Source organism: Tursiops truncatus, chromosome 9 (genome assembly GCF_011762595.2).
Source record: "Tursiops truncatus isolate mTurTru1 chromosome 9, mTurTru1.mat.Y, whole genome shotgun sequence".
In the NCBI taxonomy this organism is placed as follows: domain Eukaryota; kingdom Metazoa; phylum Chordata; class Mammalia; order Artiodactyla; family Delphinidae; genus Tursiops; species Tursiops truncatus.
Window position 1 is genome coordinate 103,046,471 of NC_047042.1, and position 6,000 is coordinate 103,052,470.

Genomic DNA, 6,000 nt, shown 5'->3' on the forward strand with positions numbered 1-6,000 from the left:
CTGCAGATCCCGGAGCAGGAGGTGGGCAGCTCTCTTCACACACACTCACACACACACACACACGTGCACTCACACAGGCATGCACACGCTCACGTCTGACTGGGGTCCCAGGTGCTCCAGGGCTTGGTGTTTCACCTCTGGAACCTCAATCGCTGCCTTGTCCCCATGGGCCTCTCCCCGTGCAGGGTGAGTGCAGGAGACTGAGGCCCTCAGGTGTCACCCATCACGCCCTCCTGCTGAGGAGGGACTGTTGGTAGCAACAGCTGTAAGATCTAGGAGGCTAAGGGGCCTTGGCAGTGATCTTGACGGAGAAAGTGCCCCAGGTGAGGAAGTGCCCCTTGCAGGCTCTCCCAGCACAGCCACCAGAGTGATCCTGTTACAACCTCAGTCCCAGGTCTCTCCCAGCCCCAGAACCCTCCAGAGGCTCCCATCTCACTCAGGGTCAACGCCGAAGTCCCCACAGTGACCTTCAGACCCTGCATGGCCCACCTCCTTCTCTGTCCACACCCGTTCCATCCTCTTCCCTCCATCCAGCCACAATGTCCTTCTCAGTATCTTGGCCAAACTGGCACGTTCTGGCCCGGGGGCCTTTGCACGTGCTGTGTCCTCCTCCTGGGAAGCGGGTCTCAGGTGTTGTCTGGCTTGCTTCCTGACCTCCTAGCCTCCTTCCTCGAGACTCTGTGCAGCCTCGCAGTGAGAGGCCAGCCCTTCACCTCCCGTCCTGCCTCCTCTGCGCTCCTGGCGTCCCCCACGGACCACACGGCCTCTTTGTCAGTGTTTATCTTCCACCTCTCACTAGCATGGACACTCCAGACTGGCAAGGATTTTATCTGTTTTGGTCACGGTTGTATCCCAGTACCCAGAACAGTGCTCTGTTCACAAATATTTACTGGATAATTTCTCTTCAGACATCTTAGAGAGAGACTGGGGAGAGAAGGGGAAATGGGTGAACCGAGGTGGGAAGAGTTTGGACCAGAGCAGCTGTGGCAGGCAGCCCAGGGACCTGTGGGACAGCGGGAGGGGGCAGAAAGGGCCGGTCACCCGGGGATCCGTCCTGCCAGCAGTGCATCTGTGAGCGGCCTTGCCGAGAAGGGCCCCTGCAGCCAGAGCTGGTTAACAGGCAGCCGGGGCTCCTGCGCCCATGCTGGTGCCCGGTTTCCTGGTGTCTGGCCTGTCCCAGGGCCTCCGTTCCCATAGGTGAGGTCTGTGCAGCTGCTGGGCCTCCCGCTGACCAGGGGCTTGGACCTGACTTGACCTGGGGCTTTACCTTCCCAGAGGCTTGGGCTACAGTGGACCCAGGTCTGCATCTCACACTCCCGGCTGTGGCCCCGCGTGGCTGGCCGCCCCCGTCAGCCCCTGTGGACACTGGGAGGGGCTGCAGTCCACACAGACTTACTTAGTGGCCTGGGGACTCCAGCCTGCCTGAACCCGTGGGTCTGGTTGCAACCCTCTTCATGCCACAGGACAGGTGACCTTGGTAGTGACCAAAGGCAGCTGAGCGACAGGCGGCTAGCTGCGGTGCGGTCAGTTGAGGTGTTGGTGAATGTGGACTTGTCCAGGCAAGTACATGCACGTCACAGCCGTGAAAGTCCTTAAACATACCTCGACTCCCCTCTTCTCCACGCGGACCCGTGGGTGCCTTATGTGAGCCACATACTTATGAACTACCCGGATCGTGGGTGATTTAGACGAGCAACTTCTACGTTAGAGTTGAGCGCTGATATCCTTAATCACCTGGCAGACAGGTGCGGGGGGCCTTAGTCTGCTGGCCCTCTGCTTATGACTTTGCCCTGACTTTGCCCTTTGCTCCCACAAGCTGTCCTTGGAAACTCAGAAGCCCGCTGCACCAGCGCCTGGGCGCTCCCCTGGGGAGGGGGTCCTGAGCTCCGGCCATCCCTCCGGGTGCCCGCCTCCCCCCGCCCACCAGTGATGTCCTCCCGTGCGGCGTGCTGGGCCTCTGCTCCTCTGAGGGTCGCTCCACCTGGGCGGGGGGGCTCTCAGAGGGGGTGGCTCTCTGCGTCGGAGCTTTGGGTTGGGAGGGGCCGAGCAGGCCTTCCTGTCGGTGCTGCCCGCTGTGTCCAGAGACAGAGCAGCCCCTCGGCCGGCAGGCGGGAGGGGCTGCTGGGGAACAGGGAACACAGGCAGCACGGTGCCCTGGGTGTCCTGAGTGGTCCTGAGCCGCTCGCAGGTTGGCGTCTCGTCACCAAGAGCAGCGGGGCCAAGGGGAGACAGTTAAAGATTCCCCTCGGCTTCCCTGCCCTCGGCTGCTGGGGGTGGGGGGCGTGGCTGTGATGGACCCACTTAGCAGCTCAGGTGAAGGCTGGGCACCAGGTACACCTGTCTGAAAGGTGAGTCCGTGGAATGGCGGTGCTTTCATCTAGGCCTCCGTCCCGGCGGTGGGGTGCAGGTTTCAAACCGTTCAGGGCTTAGATGTCAAGAAGCTGTCCGTCCGCCACTGGGTCAGCCTGGGTCCCCACTTCTTTTGATATTCTGACCTGGGAACCCTGACCCAAAGCCAGCTACACAATATCAAAACTTCAAGACAGTGAAAACGGCACGAAACATCTTAGATTTATTAGAAAAAAGGTTTTACACCATTGACCCCCTAAAGGGGACCTGGGGACCCTCCTGGATCCATGGGCCACGTTTTGAGAACCACTATATTCGTCAAAGCACGTCCTGATGCTGATGTCAGACTCGAGAGATGGGGAGATAGACTCAACCCCTTTAGTGACAGGAGTTCAAGGTGACATGGCAGAAGGCGGGGATGTGGGCGGGGAGGACGGAGGGGAGTCAGGAAGGCCATCCACCCACAGAACTCTGGCCGAGGACCAGGTATCGCGTGAGAACTTGATCCTGGGGTTGAGGCCGCTGGTGGGACCCTTTCATCCCCCACATTCACGTGTTGTTACCTGTGACCTTCTATTACTGTTTAGCCTGGCTGGTCATCACACCTGAAAGCTATAGAGGGGCCTGACACCCTCTTCCCAGGCCCAGCTTGACCCTCGGGCGTCCAGTCTCTCTGGTGGGACGTCCTCCACCCGGGAGCTGCCTGGGTTCAAAGCCCAGCTCCACGTCTCAGAACTGTGTGACAGTGGGCAGGTTAACGTGCCTAAAACTCGGATACCATCTGTAAAGTGGCGCCCCTCGTATTTGCTGTGACAGTTCAACGAGACAATGCTTGCACGACTCTGGGCACCTGGGACGTAGTAACCACGGTGGATTCAGCTACTGACTTTCTACCCAGGACCCTGGTTTCTCTGGGACTTGGAGGCGGTGGGGGGTGGATGTCTTCTTCTCTGCAGGGCCAGTGTTGAGTCCCCTGCTCTTTCTAAGCAAGGGGGAGCTGGTTTCAAGTTACAGGTGGTATCTTTCTCTGACCTCTTTGCACATCATCTTTGAAATACTCTGTAAAGCCCTTTCTTCCCTATTCGAAGGACAGCTCGAGCTTAGTTTGTTTCTATGCTCTTTCTCTGTCTTATAAAACATGTCTAAAATCTTTCTAGAAAGACCTTTGGGTCTGGATCCTGGTCCATCCTGTAGGTCTGCTTTTGCTGAGCCTGGTGACCTAGGTCAGGCTGTCCTCAGTTACCAAATGGAGAGTAGATGTCTGGCCTCCCTCTGGGGCTCCGACGACACAATGGCGTGGTCCACGTGAAAGAGCTGCGACAAAGCATTTAAGTCATATTAAAATGGTTACTTTTGACGGTCCCCTTTATTTTTTCATGAAAACCTCAAAGGACTTAATTCTGGTTTCTCTTTTTGCATTTTAGTCCATTTTCCCTCCCTTTTGGGACTAATTTCTCAAGAAGAAATTCTGGTTTTCCTTTTCCTTTTCAGATGGTGCTGCAACTGGTTCTGTGAGGCCGTGTGTCTTTTGGGGTTCCCTACCTCATTCAAAGCGGAACCGATGTCATGGGTGCTCTGTTATGCCTCGGCCCTTGGTGGGTGACCCAGACTTGTCCCCGGTGACAGTCATCTGTGCTTACTCAGCTCTGGAAGCAGGCTCGTCTCATCCTAATGTAACAGGAGACCAAACGGGGGCCGCCTGACACGTCTGCTTGTCCAGTCTCGCCTGGAACACTCAGCCCCTTGGACACTCACAGTATTGAGTCTGCTTAGAAAAAATTGGAAGAAACAATTTTTTGATCACCACCCCTTGGCCGGGTCTTGGACTACACTTACCCTACTCTCAAATCTGGTCTTTCCCTACATCCCTTATCAGTTGTGTGCGACCATCATACCCAAACGTAAATCAAACGTGATATTTAATTTGTCTCACTGCCCCGGCTGTGAGTTCTGCAAAGACAGGACGGGATCCATCATTTCCAGCGCTGTCGAGGATGCTGGCCAGCGGCACGAAGCAGGAGCTGCGGTTTCCACGCCTGGCTCTTCTGCTAGGATGGGCTGGCCTCAGATATTCTAGATGTGGGACAGAGCAGGTGCCTTTAGGCTTTCTGGGTGAGTAGTATAGATCTGTGTGAGCTTCATTTCTGCAAGTCATTGCTGGAAAGTATCCAAGCTCCCGAGCTGAGATCTCACCTCTTTTTTTTCTTTCCTCAGCCTAAGCTGGGGACACAAGCCTGTTTCCTCAGCCACCCAGGGCGTCCCCTCCAAGGCTGAGGTCAGATGCACAATTCCCGCCAGGATGTTGAGTGGAATGTCTCTCTCAGGTGAGAAAACCAACGACTAGGGACGAAATTCTGCAAAGCAGAATGAGGAAGAGGCTTGTCCCAGCCCCCGAGGCTTTCTAAGTCCCGTAGTCATGCAGGCAGCCCCAAGGAGAGGGCCCCTCCGTCAGTGGCCGAGCGGCTGCGTGCAGACCACACAGGTCAGCAGGGAAGCCACAGCCCAAGCATCTCCTGAGCCCTGAAGTCCCTGTTTGTCCTCCTCAGCCTTTGAAAGCTCTGGTTTTCTCTCTCTCTCCCTTCCTTCCTTCCTTCCTTCCTTCCTTCCTTCCTTGCTTCTTTCCTTATTCTATCTAAGAAGCAGTCTTTATTTCTCTCTATTTTTTCCCACGACTGATGCCCAGAATATTCTAGAACCTGACCTCAGAAGCGCAGGCTCATAGCCACTTGTCTGATGTGATTTATAGGAAAATGTATTTTATCATAAAACCTGGGGCCATTTGTACCTGGCAAGGGCATAGCTATCATAATCTCTGTACCTATATTTAGTAGAAAATTAAGCTATTCTTCTGGACACAATAGTTTTCCATTTCACATCGTGTATATAGGTTAAACTTGGTGTTTGTTAGGCCAGATTTCCATCACAAGTGTAAAAGTAATTATCTAATCAACTACTCAATCTACCTAATGATTTTTAGAAAAGGATTATTTGATCAGGTTAAGACTGTGGACATACTGTACCTAGATTTTTCTCACATTCTTTTAAAAAACAAATTCGAACAAACACATATATTTATGGAGAAAATAGATACACGTGGTTTGTAGGATAGCCCAGATCAGTGCACTGGATAAGGTGGGCAGTTTCTCAAGAATGACCGATGTGTCTTTACCAGTTGTTATGGGCTGAGCTGTGTCCCCCTAAATTCAGTCACTGAAGCCCTAATAGGCAGGACTTCAGAATGTGACTATGTTTTGGAGCTGGGGCCTCACAAGAGGTAATTAAGGTACAATGAGGCCTACGGGTGGGCCCTGATCCAGGGTGACTGGTGTCCTTATAAGAGGAGGTGATCAGGACACAGACACAGAGGGACCCCCATGTGAGGACACGGGGAGAAGATGGCTGTCTACACGCCAAGGAGAGAGGCCTCAGGAGGAGCCAGCCCTGCCTACACCTTGATCTCGAGACTCCAGGACTGGGAGAGAGAAATTTCTGTTGTTCAAGCCCCCATCTGTGGTGAGAGTCCCGGCTGGAGTCGGCGCCTGACCCGTGTGTGAGTCTGCTCTGTTGGCATCACAGAGCACCACATGGACGCGCCATGGATGGCTGGAGCATGGGGGATGGAAAACCTCACCTGTCCCAGGCTTCTTCTCA